This window comes from Aedes albopictus, chromosome 2 (assembly GCF_035046485.1).
Source record: "Aedes albopictus strain Foshan chromosome 2, AalbF5, whole genome shotgun sequence".
NCBI lineage: Eukaryota > Metazoa > Arthropoda > Insecta > Diptera > Culicidae > Aedes > Aedes albopictus.
This window is the reverse complement of record NC_085137.1, coordinates 234,028,319-234,048,098: the sequence shown is the minus strand read 5'-3', so window position 1 is coordinate 234,048,098 and position 19,780 is coordinate 234,028,319. Positions and strand designations below refer to the sequence as shown.

General features: G+C 38.9%; 1 protein-coding gene across 5 annotated transcripts in view; it reads right to left on the bottom strand.

Annotated features, from left to right (window-relative positions):
• The window catches only part of LOC109400994 (protein rolling stone), a 228,371-nt gene extending 209,520 nt beyond the window's left edge, over positions 1-18,851 (bottom strand). For 4 of the 5 annotated variants that reach the window (XM_062851352.1, XM_062851351.1, XM_062851349.1 and 1 more), the window contains exon 1: positions 18,639-18,850. The gene's annotated coding sequence lies outside the window, so the exon portion shown is untranslated. Of the gene's footprint in view, positions 1-18,638 lie in introns of all 5 variants that reach the window. The other variant, XM_062851353.1, reaches the window with a different exon arrangement.
• Positions 18,852-19,780: the final 929 nt, after the last annotated feature.

Here is a 19,780-nt window from a genome sequence, read left to right as displayed (position 1 = left end):
GTGTACCAAATTGAGAGGAGACCCTTATTGTTAGCAAGTAACATTAAATAGGTATTTACAGTCAAATGAGAATTTATTTGCAAAAATATAGATATATTTCGATCGAAATTGTAATTAATACTCACTAGCCATATCCACTACCACAGCCAAACTCCTTAAGGGCCCATCTATAAACTACGAAGACTCGTACGAGGTAGGGGAGTCTTATCAAAGTCTACGGTCCACACCTATTTTGAAATTTTTGTATCGAAAAAAGCCTACGAGATCTACAGGGGATCTGAGATGCGGGGGGTCAAAAATGCGTCTACGTAGTATGAGAACAGTGCTTAGTGGGCGATAGGGTCTTGTACCATTTGGGCAGATTGATTTGAAATTTTGCATATAGTTAGGCAAGTACAGTAACTAACTTTGAACAAAATTTCAAATCAGTCGGTTTGAAATTGACTTAGTTATAGCGGCAAGTGCCCAAAATAGGTACACCTGCCCAAATGGTACAATACCCTACTACCCTTCCAAATGAGAACAAAAAGATAAATGGCTCCAAGTTGTCCATACAATCTGTACGCATATTGATTGTCGCAAATCAGCGCTAAAGGACTGGATTCATTTGAGATAGAAAAGTTTCTGCCCTAATTGAAATTGCAAAGCAAGGCTAGTCAAAGTAGAATAAGCATTTATTAAACGGGATAAATAATCATTAGATACCTATTAGTAAATAGAACTACGCAAAGGAAGTTTTCTCTTACAATCAGTCATTACCGCCACACCAACACCCTTCGCCCAAAGATCGACCCACGTCCGAAAACTGCTCCGGAAGTTTATTCAATAGGTGGGTCCGTATTTTCCAGAGGCTTCGTGACTGCCGCGCTGGCTGTTATCGATTTCTGCCCGTTCGGCCCTGGCAAAACTTTTTAATCCACAAACAGGAGTAATTGTGCAAAGTTTTATCCTGTTCTCTCGCCAATTTTGCATTATGCAACCAATCATCATATAGCTGGGCGCCGTACTGATTCCCAAGGAAGCCAGTGCACGGGCTGCCAGGAGCAGACAACTTTTCAACAGACATCCAGACTACGGAGTGCTGGTTTGCCAATGGAGGGTTTCTTCGGGTGTCCCTTCGGGAATGGGGCAACTAGAATTGCATTGCACCGCAGCCTGCACCTTTTATACGCGACGACGATGCACCGGCAGATGCTCAATTTTGGTGTGTCTGCTGCGGAATATGTTAATATTGTTCGAGTTGGAAGTTTGCAAACATTTGTTTCACTTGTATAGAAAAAAAGCTTGTTATCAGTTGAAGGGATTGTTTTGTTGGTAGGTCACAGCGGTAACGCCAAACTTTTGTAGGTACTCTTGTTCATGCCAGTGACAAAAAAAACAGTTGATAAATAAAAAAAGCACATTGCATTTGTCTTAACTCTTGCTGTTTTTGTTTATGCGATGTAGTTGTAATTTGCTTAGAAATTGGTTCGTGTCCCATCTACAAAAAGGGCGAAGTTGGATTGCGGAAACTATCGCGCGATGCCTACATGACACCCTCTCAAATTCTATGCCGCCGTTTATCACCGATTGCAAGAGAGTTGTGAGGCATTATCAGGCTGGATTTATGGGTGAACGCGCTACAATGGACCAGATGTTCGCCATCCGCCAGGTATTGCAGAAATGCCGCGAATACAACGTGCCCACACATCACTTGTTCATCGATTTCAAATCGGCGTATGATACAATCGATCGAGAACAGCTATGGCAGATTATGCACGAATACGGATTCCCGATTAAACTGATACGATTGATCATGGCGACGATGGATCGAGTGATGTGCGTAGTTCGAGTATCAGGGACATTCTCGAGTCCCTTCGAATCTCGCAGAGGGTTACGGCAACGTGGTGGTCTTTCGTGCTTGCTGTTCAACATTGCGTTAGAGGCTGTAATAAGGAGAACGGGAATTAACACGAGTGGTACGATTTTCACGAAGTCCGTTTAGCTGCTTTGTTTCGCTGATAATATTGATGTTATTGCTGGTAAATTTGAGACGTAGTAGATTCCAAATCTGGTCTTGAATCTCTTAACGAAATGTGTTTTTATGAAATGGAAGCAATTCTGTAAATTGGGATATTAATCTTTATACATTGATAAACGCCTAAAAGTATTCAATGCCCTTGTAATTTCATGTAGATAAATATTGATTGATTTGTCTTTATTAAAGAGACTTTCAGCTCTTGGCTGGTTCGTCTCTATCTACAGATAAATATGTGTTGTTAAAAATTTGTTGATAAAACATTAAAAAACTACCCTAAAAAAGCATACTTACCTTACCGATTTGGCTAAGGCCGGGGTGGCCTCTGCTGTACATAGTAGCCGTCTCCATTCCACTCGGTCCATGGCTGTTTGTCTCCAGCTTCGCACTCTGCGTAGGGTCCGCAAATCGTCCTCCACGTGGTCGACCCACCTAGCTCGCTGCGCTCCACGTCTTCTTGTACCGGTCGGATGACTCTCGAGAACCATTTTAGTCGGGTTGCTATCCGACATCCTGATGTCGTGACCCGCCCACCGTAGCCTCCCGATTTTCACGGTATGGACGATGGTTGGTTCTCTCAGTAGCTGATGCAGCTCGTGGTTCATTCGCCTTCTCCAAGTCCCGTCTTCCATCTGCACTCCGCCGTAGTTGGTACGCAACACCTTCCGTTCGGAAACTCCAAGGGCGCGTTGGTCCTCTGCACGTAGGGTCCATGTTTCGTACCCATAGAGGACGACCGGTCTAATCAGCGTTTTGTAGATAGTTAACTTCGTGTGACGGCGAACTTTATTTGATCGTAGAGTTTTGCGGAGTCCAAAGTAAGCACGATTTCCTGCCACAATGCGCTTCTGAATTTCTCTGCTGGTGTCGTTGTCGGCGGTCACCAGTAAGCCCAAGTACACGAATTCTTCAACCGCCTCGATTTCATCACCGTCGATATGAATTCGGGGTGGCGGGCGCGGTGATTCCTCCCTGGAGTCCTTTGCCATCATGTACTTTGTCTTCGACACATTAATAACTAATCCGATTCGCCTGGCTTCACTCTTTAGTCGGATGTACGTTTCCTCCATCGTCTCAAATTTACGAGCAATAATATCAATATCATCGGCGAAACCAAGCAGCTGAACGGACTTCGTGAAAATCGTCCCACTCGTGTTTATCCCCGCTCTTCTTATTACACCCTCCAAAGCAATGTTGAAGCAACCTTGCCGTAACCCTCTGCGAGATTCGAAGGGACTCGAGAGTGCCCCTGATACTCGAACTACGCACATCACTCGATCCATCGTCGCCTTGATCAACCGTGTCAGTTTATCCGGGAATCCGTATTCGTGCATAATCTGCCATAGTTGTTCTCGATCGATTGTATCATACACCGATTTGAAATCGATGAACAAGTGATGTGTGGGCACGTTGTATTCGCGGCATTTCTGCAACACCTGGCGGATGGCGAACATCTGGTCCGTTGTAGCGCGTTCACCCATAAATCCAGCCCGATATTGCCCCACGAACTCTCTTGCAATCGGTGATAGACGGCGGCATAAAATTTGAGAGAGTATCTTGTAGGCAGCGCTCAGTAGTGTGATCGCGCGGTAGTTCCCGCAATCCAACTTGTCGCCCTTTTTGTAGATGGGACACACGATACCTTCCATCCATTCCTCCGGTAATACTTCCTCCTCCCAAATCTTGGTAATGACCCAGTGTAGTGTTCTCACCAGTGTTTCTCCACCGTATTTTAGAAGCTCACTTGGTAGTTGATCTGCTCCAGCGGCTTTGTTGTTTTTCAACCGGCCAACCTCCTCCTCAATCTCTTGGAGGTCAGGGGCCGGAAGTCTTTCATCCTGTGCACATACTCCTAGATCTGTTACCACGCCACCTTCGGTACTTGCAACGTCGCCATTGAGGTGCTCATCGTAATGCTGCCGCCACCTTTCGACCACCTCACGCTCGCTCGTGAGAATATTCCCGTGATTATCTCGGCACATGTCGGCTTGTGGCACAAAGCCTTTGCGCGAGCGGTTCAGCTTCTCGTAGAACTTTCGTGTGCCCTTAGCGCGGTACAGCTCTTCCATCGCTTCGCGATCTCGTTCTTCCTGCTGGCGCTTCTTCATCCGGAAGACTGAGTTCTGCCTGTTCCGCGCCTGTTTGTAACGTGCCTCATTCGCTCTCGTACGGTGTTGCAGCATTTTCGCCCATGCTGCATTCTTCTCGTTTTTCAACTGTTCACATTCGCCGTCGTACCAGTCGTTTCTGTGATTCGGAGTCGCGAAGCCTAGTGCTGTAGCCGAGGTACTACCTATAGCGGATCGGATGTCCCTCCAGCCATCTTCAAGTGTAGTTGCGCCAAGCTGCTCTTCCGTTGATAGGGCCACTGCTAACTGCTGCGCGTAGTCTTGAGCCACTTCTACGTTACGAAGTTGCTCGATGTTGAGCCGCGGCGTTCGACTTCGACGCGTTGTGATAACTGTCGAAAGTTTTGAGCGCATGCATACAGGTACTAAGTAGTGATCCGAATCTATATTCGCACTGCGGTATGTGCGGACGTTGGTTATATCTGAGAAGAATTTACCGTCGATTAGAACGTGGTCGATTTGGTTTTCTGTTTGATGGTCGGGTGATCTCCAGGTGGCTTTGTCGATATCTTTGCGGGAGAAGAAGGTGCTTCGGACTACCATACCACGGGAGGCTGCAAAGTTTACGCATCGCTGGCCGTTATCATTCGATACGGCGTGCAGGCTGTTTCGCCCGATTACCGGTCTGTACATTTCCTCCCTTCCTACCTGCGCGTTCATGTCGCCGACAACGATTTTCACGTCACGCGGCGAGCAAGCATCGTATGTTTGCTCTAACTGCGCGTAGAACGCTTCTTTCTCGTCATCGAGTCTCCCTTGTGTGGACAGTGGACGTTGATGATGCTGTAGTTGAAGAAACGGCCCTTAACTCTCAACATGCACATCCTTGCGTTGATCGGCTGCCACCCGATCACACGTTGTCGCATCTTGCCCATCACTATAAATTCTGTTCCCAGTTCATTGGTGGTGTCACAGCTTTGGTAGAAGGTAGCCGCTCGATGCCCGCTTTTCCACACTTTCTGTCCAGTCCAACAAAGTTCCTGCAACGCCACGAAAAGCATACTAACCATGAATAGCATGTTATCATGTGCTGATGTACCGTTAAGCATTTATTATTACAAAGATAATGATTTTTGATAGGTAAATTTATTGTGTTTTGCACTCAATACTCCACAAACTTATTTTTAAATGTAGAATTTAGTAAAAAATCAATGTTTTGATATCAAAATTCTATCTAATATATTCCACAAGCCTTCTCTTATCATGTTCATACTCCTAAGATTTCAATCTGTGATTATTTTTTGAGATTTGATGTGTTTTTAGGGCATTATCGAAGTTACCCCAAAATGAAAATCTGATTTTCGGTTATATGAAAACCTAAAAGTTATCCAAAATATTTCAGATTATCGAATCATTTAATTGCAGTTGATAACTGATACCCCAGTACTTGGTTATATAAAACTCAGAAAAATACTGTTACATGTAAAAATATTGAGAAAATTCGCTGAAAAACTATCTTTTTACCAACGTAATTTATTTAGGGAAAACGGTCCATTGTATTAGCAATCTACCATAAAAATTTGGTGATGATAAACTACTAAACAAAAAAGTTATAACATTTCAAACATTTCACAATTTTCACATTTAGTAATATTTTTTTAGTGTGGATTATTTCGGCCGGAAATCGCAGTTTGATGCTGATTTGTGAATGGCCTTACGTGAGTAAAACAAGCTGTTTTTATTATGTATTATGTATATTATATGTACAGTAATGTTCCGATTTTATCACGCCCTCCGCGCATTAGTCGTTTATTCATTAATTTGCTGTTACATTTGAGGACAAGTGTTTTCCCTCTTCTTCAAGATGAATGTTGAAAGCGTGTTTTGCAACGTTAAAATATTGAAATGGGTATAGATGTTGAAGAATATTTCAAAGCATTTTTGAAAAGGGGCGTGATTAAATTGTTTAAACAGATGTCCCTGATGGTACGGTGGCATGACTCTCTGCACTTAGCACTTCTGGCAATTTCTCAGTTGTTGTCGTTTTCGAACTTCCTGCGCCCTGCTTTACCGATGATATACAGATGGCTCGTTTGTCAAAGTCTAGACGGCAGGACGTTCAAATGCGTAAATTTGTATTCAATTTGGGCATAACCAGTCTCTTTCAGTTTATCTATGGTGCTTTCGGTGAGATTTCGTAACTCTTTTGAAAAATTTTTTTTTCATCAAATGGTCTACAAGAGAGCGTTGAGTTGAAGACCTTTGAGAAAGCGACTGTTCATGTTGTACGTTAGATTATAATAAACAAAATCACTTATAAGTTATAACTGACTAGTTTGGTGTTGTTTGCTTGGCCGAAGAAAAAAATTACAATAAAGTTTTAAATATCCATAGCGGTAGTATTTTTTTTGCTTTTGCATGTGCATTGTCATGGTATGTATACAGACAAACAAACGTAACACTGACGAAATTTTCATTGACCACGCCTTTAACGATCATTTTGAATCTTGGTCGTGGCTTTCATAACCAGAAGAGTGCCCATCGTTTTTCTTTGCGTTTGATGTTTTACACTAGCGCCTTCTGATGACGATATTGCACAACGCAGTGTTTCATGAAACATTTCCACCAGGTGGTGGTAGTGTGAACTGGGCGATGGATTTTCACGAAAATTGTTCTAGGCGTTTCGTCTGTTTGTCTGTGGTATGTACCTCTCATGTATTTGTTGTTGTTGAAGTTACTCGCATTCTTCCGATCATAAAGTCTGTTCTCTAAGAGGTAATTTTTTTGCAGATCAACTAGACGCATACGCGTATATATAAAACTTTTATTATGCAGCTTTCGTCTTAAAAATAAGTTTAATTCCATTTTTCAACACTATCAAGGGATTTTTTCACCAGTCATGTACAATAAAAAGTATGACACTCTCAATATTTTTGATCACAACACTGGATCGCGTCTAAGTTTCAAATAAATACTATAGTAATTATGAATAATCAAACAAAAATATCATGAAAACAACTTGTTTAATTCAGGCGGTAGCCTTTACAATAAAATCCGCATCAAAATATAATTCTCGAAATAATTTACACAGAAAAAAAATTTTTTTTGTTACTAAATGTAAAAATTGTGAAATGTTTGAAATGTCATAACTTTTTTGTTTATCAGTTTACCATCACCAAAATTTTATGGTAGATAGCTGATTAAATGGGCCATTTTCCCTAAAAAATTGACGTTGGTAAAAAGATAGGGTTTTGAGATATTTGAGTTTTTGTGACAAAGATCGTATTTTTTTAAAGTAAAAAATGAAATTTTTTACAGTGTATATTTTCTAAGGAATCATCATTTAGTTATCTAACTTTGCCGAAAAATTCATAACAATCGAACAATCCGTTTTTGCTGTACAGCTTTTAGAATATTTTTGAACTATTTTCGCATACACCCTTTTGAAAAGTTAGTCGTGAGTGAATATGAAGGTTTGATATCGAAAAATGGCGATTTAGATGAAATTGAAAAACTGTGCAAAGTTTCAGATATTTTTGAAATGGTCGCTCAGGATCGACTGACATGACTCCGTGGAATTCCTCACTATCAAAGTTACCACATTTTACGTTACTATGGATCTTTTTTGACAAAAACAGGAAAAAAAATCGACTGGTACTGAATATTATTGCATTGAATCAGCTATCCCAGTCGTAATGTTTCAACGTGTCAACACAAGAACAGAAAAACGACATATAGAACGATTAATGATGAACAGAAATAGTTGAACATCAGTTTCTTGGGCTAAAATGTGCTTGAGACCTGTTTGTTCAATTCTAGTTCAGCAAAAATGTTTGTTGGGACGAGCTCACTGTGTTTTACGGTAAACTTAGGCTTCAGAAGGTTATCCCATCTGTAAGAATGTGATGGTCAGAGCATGTTCTGACAATACCTAGCGAAATTTTTACAAATTATGTACATGTATACGGGTGCGATTTGTAGGGTAAAAAATATAATTTGGACATGTATATAATTTGGACATGCACGGCGATGTATGTCTTGTTCCGGAGAGCTAATAAAAGTGGATACTTCTCAATATCGATTATTGGATCAAACAGACCCTATTCTGATGATTTACGTTGAAAATACGCTTAACAATTAAGAATTTACTTCAAAATTATCGAAAATGTAAATTATTTCACTAAAACCCCTCAAATGCACAGGTATGCAAGACGACATACACTTCACAGTCAAATACAATAGTCACCTCATAATCGTTAAATTAATAATTGTAAGAAATTTGAAAGCCTTATAGCAATGAAACATGCTCAATAAAGAAGCATTAGGCAGCCAATCTCTTAACATTCATCTAAAACGTTTAAAATAGGTGGTGTCCAAAATACATAACAAGTTTTCTACTGTAAATATATTTTGGTCATCTGACGAACTACATGGGGATGCTGTGCGATTGCATACTTGGAGGCGTATTTTGTGGGTCTGACGATATTTCCTCGATTTTAACAAAAATTGTAATATTTATCAAAATAGATGCCTGTTAAGCGGAGACATTTGATTATTTGCAAGAAAATATTTGTTAATTTATGCTACTTCCATGATTTAGCAGTATTCATTGCTAAACATTGAGATAATTGCCCTGTCCAAATTATATATAGCTGAGGGTGTCCAAAACATAAATTCGGTGTCCAAAATGCAATTCTAACAGTCGATAGGAAATCGTGATTTTCTTAGCTTAAAATGCTTTCGTTAAGGTTTTTGACACCAGGAACGCAAAATACAATCGTATTATAAGCGTTTAGTAGCTTTGTAAAATAATTGATTGCTTTCTAAGGAAGCTTGGGGACGATTTCTCCAACGCTGTCCTCAGCCTGTCCAAAATACATGAATTACCCTATGTACTACTGATCCAGGTAACAATATGATTCTGTACAATCGTTTTTCCAACTATTTTAAAGCAGCCTTCATCATTTGAATAAAAGTTGAACACTAGATATACAATCGTTTATTCCGTCCCTAAACATCTAATTTTGGTGATTTCATTCAATCTTTGGCTGATTTAAGGTTCATTGATAGGCTAATTCAAGGCTTGATATGCGCTTAATCAGTAAGCAATCAAATTTATTCATTACTAGCTGTCCCGCAAACGTCGTTCTGCCTGCCTAAGGACTGTATCGGAAATTAACTATAAACGTTCACAATTGCCTGAAAAATAATCTGTTCGAAATAAACATAACTTTATTTTTGGAGATACTATATAAATCTCTTAAATAAAGAATGGCAGTTCTGATTTTCAAAAAATAATCATTTAATTTGGACTTTTATCTCAAAGATTGCACACATGTTTTTAAAATTTTGGACACCTCCTAAAAATTTAAAATTGCGAAAACTGTGGGAAAATATTTTTTCACTTATTTTTGCGCAAATATATTCTTTTCCAGAATGCTCATGATATAGGAAAATTATTTTTATCAAGAAAAATTTCCTCCGCAGTTTAGGGCAATTCTTAAAAATGAAAAAAGGCCATTTTTCGAGGAAATCTTTTTTATGCGTCTTCATAGAACGATGACGCAAATAAAAAATACATAAAGTTGAAAAATTTGCATTTTTTTCGATTGGGTATGTATTTAAATCTATTGAAGAGGTAGTTTTGCCAGAGAACGGAATTTTATAACCTCTAAAGATATTTAAAACAGAGCGTCAAAGTTCGACCAAAAAGTAGGTGTTTATTTGGGATAGACCATATTCTTAATGTTGAAGGTTTTTCTATCCAAGATAAAAATTTTAAAAGTCGGTTTTGAGTGATATGTTATGTGTACATAACTGCTAGTAATAATCATTATTTTCCAGATTTTTTTCCGTACAAATTTTTTTCGCTAGAGATGTTTGAAACGTTGAAAAAATTAAAATTAAAATGCTGTGTGTACAGATTGTTATTTTGTGTGGTATACTCATAGAGCCATATTTTCAATAATACTAATCATTTTCCAAATTTCTTCAAGCTGTTCTAAACTTAACTATATTGTGAAGATTTCATAGAAGAACCGGAATGAAAAGATCAACCGTGCGTCGAGATAGAGAATTTTGAATGTTTATAGTTAATTTCCGATACAGTCCTTACTGTGTTTTTTGACATGCCGCTCTGTAGAAAAATGCCCCGGAAAATTGAATTTCAAACTTTCTCGTTTTCGGTGCGTTCCCGGTCGATTTTTACAATTATTTTTTCGTACGAACACGTCGGAGCCCTGCACGAATGAAACACTGAAAGAATGGCGAAGATCCGTTGGCCCGTTCCCGAGCCTATTCGTGACATACAAACATCATTCCATTTTTATTTATTTATTCATTATGTAAAAAAGAAACAAAAAACTCTTTCTTAAGCTTACTTTTAACCATTTGCGGCTTTCTATTTCCAGAAGAGATATTAGTCCTAGTAGAATGTTAGGGTCAATATGATACAGACGGGCTCGATGACCGTGCACTACTTTGTCGTGGTGCACCTAGCTTTATATCTTAGGAGGGTTAAGAATGTGTAAGTTCACCTATGGGAAAACTGGGAATTGAACTTCGGGCCTTCTGATTTATAGTCACTCACTTTTGTACCTACACCAGAGGTTCTCAAACTTTTTCAGCTTGCGACCCACGTTAGATTGTAAAAGAAATTGGCGACCCACCAGCACATAACTTAAGCTATTTTTGAAAATTTAGCCTGCCCCAAGCGTTCAGTATCGAGTGGTCTAAAGAATTTGAGATAAGTTGGCATGTTTCTAATGCAAAAACCAGTCTGACTCTATGCAACAAACCAGAACTTCACAGATTATAGGTAATCTTTATAACATTTTAAAGTGAAAGAAAACATTTAGTTTATACAAACTTTTTGGGGACATAGTAGCAATTTCGCGCTTAAAATAAAAAAAAAATGTATTTTACTTGTTGTTTCTCGTTTTTCAAGCCCAGTTTCGTGTTCAAAAGGAATCGCTCAAGAAAGTTCTTGAGAGACTTCTAACAGAAACTTTCTACATTTCAATTGTCATTTCTTCGCAACTGCGTACTGCGATCGAAAAAAATGGCAGCTATATTATCGCTCAATTAAAAATTAGCAATAAACTTGATCAAAATCGCCTAACACTTTGTATGGGTGAAGCAATAAAAAATCAGGTTTTTGTTGAATAACTGGAAATTCTATGGATATTTTTCAATAGTTTTTTGTGCAGATGATAAAAAGAAGGAACATCTCTCTGTTGTTAAAGACTTTGATTGTTTTTAAATATTTTTTCAGTGAGATATTGGGTATTGCTAGTTTTTGCCGTTTCAGTGCGCGTTAATATTTTAGTCAAAAAAATCGGCTTGTTGAGCGATTCAGGCAAGTAATTTCGCATGCATCAAGATAGGCCGAAAAATTCCTTCCGAACTGCAAACAGCTCTTTAAATAGTAGAACTGGAAAATCTGGAAAGTCTCCTTGAAATTGTAATCTTATCCTTCATACGATTATTTTATTTCTAATTAATTGTAATCATTTATTTTGCTGATCTGATATCTGTAAATGTACAAATTATCAAAATTTTCGTGAATTTAAGCTTTACCGAAGTTCGGTAAAAATAAACAAAACATTTGGTGGGATTTTCAAACATTCGGTGGTATCTTGTCGAAATTTGGTAACTTTTCGTTATTTTGAAGTATTTATCTGTTCTGAAATTCAAACTGAAAATGCTAAATGCAAGCAACAACTTAAATTTAATTGTGAAACTAAAAAATCTGCCATAAAAGTAATTTTTCAGAACAAGAAATCTGAAACTTTTTTAAATCTTCCGATTAAAAACTCATTGTTTCAGACTCGGTTTCAGAATCGAAATCAGAACACAATACTCTCCGGACAAAGACTTATAATGGAAAATAGAAACGAATTAAGGAGAAATTTAATTCCTTAGAATATCTCTGCCCATTCCCTTAGAGTACTTGCAAATTTTAAAATCTACTTACAGTAAGACATAAGTTAAATAAGGCATTCATTACAATATCGCTCAAGCATTCGCGACCCACCAAAATTCAGCCCGCGACCCACCAGTGGGTCGCGACCCATAGTTTGAGAAACGTTGACCTACACCATACACCTACACCTACACCATTGCTTGGGTCAGCTGTCCAAAATTAGTTGAATGAATAATTCTGCATAATGATTTATGTTTTAAAACCGGTTACACAGACGAATAATATTCAATTCAACTTTCAGCCATCTATGTATTGCTGATTAGAGAGCTTGTACAAGTCATACTTCAGGCCAACATTCAGCCACTGACACCATTAAAGACTGTCCCCAGAAAGTATGGACGCACCTAGTCTTTAGATGTCTGGGCCTGATCGATGGTTCTTGTTTCGGGCTTCTTTTCGTCTGTTTCTGCTTACTATAGGATCGAAAATTCAAACGTTCTTTGCCAGATGAACATTGGAATCCGAAATGGCTGCTTTTTTGGTCATATCCCGCTCTGTGTAACTTTGAAGGTTTTTCTTGTGCTAAAATCCCTTCATCATACGTTTATCCAAATAGGAATAAGCAGGACCTTTATTTTTGACCCTATTTTTTCGTATGCTCAAACGTGCTCTTCTCACCGTGCTTCCTGATTGCTGCCTGCACGATTTTCTTACTTACTTCCTCCATAGTTTGCTCATTTCCTAAGTGACATTTTCAGCTCTGTACATCATTTGTGCACAATTTTTCGATGATGTTCCGCTGGAAGTTTATATATTTTGAAACAAACTTTTGGAATCGAATAAACCGCTGTACAAATGCTGAGAGAATAGGTTGATCAACAGGATGCAGCCTTCAAAAAGGTCTAGCCATCAATAATTTTTAAATGCCAGTATTTTCTCTCTGCGTCCATACTTTCTGGGGCGGTCTTAACCAGCTAATGTTCAGCCAATGTTCAGCCAATACTCTCACTGTTCAGCATTTACACACTTATTTTAGAGTCACTTGTTCGGCGGTTCTATTTTCGGTATAAGTTCGGATTACCGAAGTTCAGCACAATTTTACCGAAGTTCGGCTAATTTTTACCGAACTTTCGGTAAACATTACCGATGATTCAGTGAAGTTTACCGAACGTTCGGTAATTTTTTGACGAACTTCGGTTATATGTTGCTGAACATTCGGTAATCTGAACTTTTACCGAAAATAGAACAGCTGAATACGGGGCTTTATTTTAAGTGTGTATAGTTACTTTGGAATGCAGTGATTACGGTGTACTGAGCAGTGTGACCGAGGCCATATCTGCAAAAGGTTTATTATTATGTTGAAAAGCTTCAATCTTTGTGAAGTTCTTTTTGCCTTTCTCGTACACTAAGTGTACTGGAAAGGCTATATGTTCACTCCAAAAATGACTTTTTGATAGGCCCGGAGGGTCGAGTCACATATACCAATCGACTCAGCTCGACGAATTGAGGTGATGTCTGTGTGTGTATGTGTGTGTGTATGTGTGTGTACAAATAAACGCACATCACTTTTTGGCAGTAAACCTCAACCGATTTTAATGACCGACGGTTCATCCGACGCGGAATCTGGTCCCATTGTTTCCTATTGAAAATGGTTCGGATCGGTCTAGCCGCTCCGGAGTTATGGCCATTTTGGTGTTCCGGACCGGTACCCCTGGAAGGGGCCAGACATGAAAATGCAACAAACCCATGCATGCGACCCATCAAATCACGGCATTTTCGATTATCTAATGAACGGTAAGCAGGAAAATATTCGCAGACCATATCTGAACCGGTAGTGTTCCGGAACCGGTTCTGGGTGTCCCGCCGGAAGTGGCCAAATATAAAAGTGAACTAAACCCATGCATGCGACATATCAAATCGCAGATTTTTCTATAACCTGATGAACGGTATACAGGAAAATAGTCTCAGACCATATCTGATTCGGTAGTATTCCGGAACCGGTTCCGGATATCCCGCCGGAAGTGACCAAATAAAAAAGTGAACCAGATCCATGCATGCGACTCATCAAATCGCAGCTTTTTCTATAACCTGATGAACAGTAAACATAAAAATAGTCTCAGACCATATCTGATCCGGTAGTATTCCGGAACCGATTCCGGGTGTCCCGCCGGAAGTGGCCAAATATAAAAGTGAACTAGCTACTAAACCAATTTTCGCGATACATCAAATGGCTTTTTAGGCATCCTGATGAACGGTTAACAAGAAAAAATATCTCAGATCATATTTGGGAAAACTATAGTAGTGCCCCGGAATCCGTTTCGAGAGTCCCTCCGGATGTGATCAAATGTAGAAGGGAACCGAACCCCATAAGGTTTTTTCTGATAACCTGATGAACGATTTTCAAGAAAATCGCCTCAGATTACGCTAGAGACCGCCGGTAGTGTTCCACAACCGGTTTCGGATGTCCCGCCGGAATTGGTCAAATGTAAAAATGAACCACGTAAATTTTCCGGAACCGGTTTAGGGTGCCCACCGGAAGTGGATATATATATATATAGTGAGCGGTACATCAAATCTCTTTTTTGTCAGTAACCTAATGCATGAGTAATAAGAAAATAGGCACAGTCCACAGAAATTACTACCGGTAGTGTTTTTAGTTCCGAGATATATGTGAGAGAACCAAAAACCTAAAAAACTAAAGCGATTTCATCAAATCACATCATTTTAGATTACTGAGATGTAAATGTACAGTAGGATGGATCAACGTTGTATAGAAAAATTAAAACTTAAGCGTATCAGCCCGGAACATTCTTTTTTTAAATCACTATTTGCGTCTAATTACTGCGCAAAATTTAGAGGCTACTGAAATGCGAGCTCTGTAATGTGATTTTATTTGAATGGGATATATCATTGACAATTCAAATTACATACTACATTGTACAATTACAATTGTAATTTTAATTTATTAGCAATACGATAACCTATTAGCTTTAGCTTTACATCGGGTCAAGGAAAAAAATTACAATACATACAATACAATACATTACAAATTTAACACGAATCTTGTAACCAATGATAATAAAATAGGTATAGCCAAAATGTGCAGAAAAAACTTTGTCAAAGTGATCTGTCAAAAAATTTAATCCTGGCTTTTAATTGTAATCTTGGTATGGATCAGCCTCCAGTGAAGGTTGTCAAGCAGTCAACTGAAAGGACTGATACTTTCAGCTCTGCTTATGAGTTGAACATAACTTCAGAATAAGTGCCCCAATTCGATGATGACCTTGATAAAATTCTTGATTTTCTAAATAAAATATATAAAGTAATGAAGTCCCAGATCGCTGTTATGGGAATTTCCTCCTTCTTGTCCGTTACCAAAGCACAGAGATTTGGGGCTCATCACTGACTCTAAGACAAGATTGATTGCGTCGACGGAAAGATCATGAGTACATACAGGGGATAGACAAAATGATCGGGACAGGCAAAGTTTTCACTTTCCAAAAAATGTTCAACTAGCTGTAACTTTCCGAAAAGTGCATCAAATACTCTCAAATTTTTACTGTAAGTTCTTCAACTAGCTGTATATCAGTGGACAAAATTTGGAAAAGATCGGACAATTCTTCACGAAGTTATAAAGATTTTTGAAAAAGATGAAATTATCCGATAGCCATCTTTGAGCTGTTATATCTCCGGATTCAATGAACCGATTGCAATGAAATTTTGACCATTCATGACTTATATAATGAACTCTGGAAAACATTTGACTTAACTTGAAATTTTTACCAAGTGAAAAAGTTATAGCGATTTTTTTTTTTCACGATTTTTTAGTAAATTGGTCTATTTTTAATATGCATCCCATTCCTTTTTCAATTTATTGGCGGTTATGTTGTTACTTTCCTTCAAAACGCATTTATATATAAGTCAATTAGAGGGAAACTTAATGAACTATAATTTGCATCTTGAATTTTGAAACGATGTTGATGTTTTGGATAATTTGGTGTTTTATTGGAAAAATAATCTAATCGTTATATCTTTCTTCCGTGTTAAGAATATTAAGTTTAGTCCATGGTTTTTCATAGCTCACTATATTAGTCATAAATGGTAAAAATTTCATTGCATTCGGTTCGTTGAATCCGGAGATATAACAGCTCAAAGTTGGCTATCGGATATTTTGACCTTTTTCAAAAATCTTTATAACTTCGTGAAGAATTGTCCGATCTTTTCCAAATTTTGTCCACTGATACACAACTAGTTGAGGAACTTACAGTAAAAATTTTAAAATATTTGGTGCACTTTTCGAAAAGTTACAGCTAATTGAACATTTTTTGAAAAGTGAAAATTTTGCCTGTCCCGATCATTTTGTCTATCCCCTGTATTCGACGAGAAAGGCACTATCACCACTAGGTGGATTAATCTGGTTTTTTTTCTTTGTTCTAGCTATATGTACGTTTCCATTGAAATATTACCTGTTTCTCTAAGTTCTTTGAGCACTTCCATAGTTACTAAATGGATTTCTTTGCCAGCCATTACATGAATTGTATGTATTGTTTAGCGAGCACAGTTAATCCCTGTGCTGTGACGACTATCGAAAATCGTACGTTCGTCGGTCTGGTAAGACGTACAGATTTAAAGCTGACCATCCTACTACTGTGCCTGACCGTTAGAGAGAGCCACCGATAGATACTCAACTACCTAATTTAGTATTAAGTAAACTGCAGAACGGTTAATATTTGTATGTTTTTCGTGAATAAAGTTTATGTTGTAAAGATCGTTGCGTTAGTTATATCGTCGTGTTACAGTGCCTAGAAAATTTCGGACCCGGGACGGGAATCGAAGGAAGCGCCGTCTTTGGGTTGACGACGATCCCACATCTTATCCATTAGGCTAATTGGGGACTGCATTTATAGCTATGTTACAGAAACATTTGATTCATTCAGAAGTATCTCATTGATTGATTTGTCTTTATTATAGAGACTGAAGCTGAAGCCCTTGGCTGGTTCGTCTCTATGATCTTTACTAGCAAGAATGGCGGTGCTTTCACCAATGTTGTTCTGAAGTACAGTAATATGATTTAGTTGCTGCAAATTTTAAGCTTCGGAAACACAAATACGGATGCACTTGGTAAGAAGCTTTTGTTCGAAAATTGAATAGGGTCTGTAGATAATGTTTGGAGACTGCTACTACTGAAACATTTTTAAAGGAGTAGCTACTGCTCTGTTTCATGTTCTCCTTTGCCATCGAAATATTATACGCAGTGCTGTCATGTGAGCAATTTTGCATCGCAGCATTGCGATTCCGAAGCGATTTCGTCGTGTTGGCTGTGCTTCTAGCACTCACAGAATAATTCATGCAGCGATTTAGTGACTGATGAGAGACTGCGACAGAATCAAACTGGATATTTGTGTAGGTTTGGCTTCATGCATCATCCTAAACGGACAGCCTTCAGAAAGCATAGGAAAACTTATAGCAATCCCAAGATTCTGGCAGTCTTTGGTGTGATTAATGAATTGACGATTAGGATTGCTGAAACCTTACTTTTTGGATTAATGCTTATTTTATTTTTACTACGACAACTGGATATTCACAACAAACTGAAATAAAAAAGCAATGAGATAAAATGACAAAACCAAATTCCAAGAATTGAAAAGATTGTGCAATCCATAGTGCAGCAACATAACCTTCTATGTAATTGTAAAAATTCACTTTGTAATTTAATGGGTCGTAAGGCAATTTGACAAACTGCATATTTAAACCATTATGTATATTCCTTTCAATGCATCAGCATTCCTTTTTGTTGCCTACTTAATTGGTTTTTGTCGTTCAGCCATCGGCACACGTTGCTCTTGTAGATTGACCCAACATTGTTGTTCATCAATTGTGTGACATTTACAACATCACTGGCCCTCAGATCAGGCCTAGTTGTGCATTGACACAATTGACACAGTGCATAATTGAATCAATTTCTTTTCTCCTTCACTGTTCGACGCAGCAATGCATCTCTTCCGGTTTGCTTTCTGCAGTTTCAAACGGCGGACGATTGGTTCGTTCAAGAGCAAAACACTATAAGCGATGACTGTAGAGGTATGCTGTGCACGGTTACACCTATCATCTGACACCAACCAGCCTAATTCAATAAATCACATCATACACATCACTGGGTGGCACGTGCTTTTCGACATATCTTTTCCGACTTTTGGCCACGCACACACACGCACTCTCTCTTTTCAACGGCAGCACTACAGAATGCCCTTCTAACTATGATATCCGAAATAGGACACCATCGAGAACTGCCTTCCAACGACCTGGAAGATTGCGGACACTCCTCGATTAGTCAATGGTGCGAAAATCCTCTGACCGGTGCGAAATACGACGAACCCGATGATATAACGTTATTGACTTTTCTCACTGTCACCGCCCGGTTTTTTTTATGTTGCTCCCTTTCCCTGCAATAACTCTGGATTCTATGCGACCACAGCCAGGGCCTTAGGCAGCAGGGGGAAAATCCACTCCCCGTGTGTGAAGGATGTCGTCTGTGTCAGTCAGCGGTATATCCCTTTTTTTTACCCGAAGGTAATGGAGTGTGAGGTTTGCAACCCTCGAAAACGACACAATCGGTATGTACTCCTACCTCAGCGAACCCGTTTCATCCGTCCCTCGACCACAAAAACCGAAAACTTTACTTTTTTTGGCTGCGCACACGAGCGAAGGGCGAGCCTCCCGAACGGTTTCGATCCGGCACCGACGAAAGTTTGTTTTACTCTGAATCGCGTGGACTGACGGGCGGATGCTCAATGCTGCCTGGCTGGTGGATTACGGTCTCGTCGTTTAGGGCCCGATGGCCGTCGGTCGTCCAAAACGCGGTACTTCCCTTCGGGTGGCTCTCACCGGATGATGCGCGCTCTCGGTTGCTTTTCCTGGTACAAGGGATGAAGCCCAAATGCGGTAACTAGGGATGAATATTTGGGGATATGATTACATTCCTAATCGGAGTGGTACATAGCAGTTCAGCAAGACCAAGCTGACGATAAAGCCTGTATCCGCAATAATCGGGACACAGAAGAACATCAGTAGCTCTGTAATGAATTGGTAAAATTGGCCAAATAATTGACTGAGAACTCTTTGGTATATGTTTATTATTTGTGTCAAATTTCATAAAAATCGATGCATTACTTTGAACTGTGGATGAAAAACTAACAGACGTGGTTTCAATTATTTTGTACAATCATGATCAATTTTCATTCGCATACTAGATGGTTATTTTACGCTACAGTTCAAAGTTCTGTGATGAAAATTATGAAATTTCGTTAGCAGTTATGATACTTATAGAGACACTTTCTTGCAAAATTTTATCAACTTTGACCAATTGGTTTGAAGGCTACTAGTGTTGATAGGGGTGAGTGTAAGTGAAAATTTTTCGTGTTTTTCATGTGCGATTTTTGCCTATTCATAACTTTTGAATTTATCTGCCAATTTTCATGAAATTTTCACAGAAGCTAGTTGATATTGTACATATTATGCCTGCAAAATTTGGTGATTATCAGTATAATACTTTCGATAGTACAATCGAAACAATAAAGGGTGCTGACTAATTGCTGTCTAAGGGGCCAAAATCCCGTTCAGCCCCAATATATGTTTCGACTATAAAACTGTTGATAGTGCATCGATTTTTTTGAAATTTTGCCTATGCAACAAATGTAGATTGAGAGGTTTGTGTTCACAATTTCAGCCATTTCCATTGCCAAATTCAAAAGTTACAGCGCTGACAAGCAA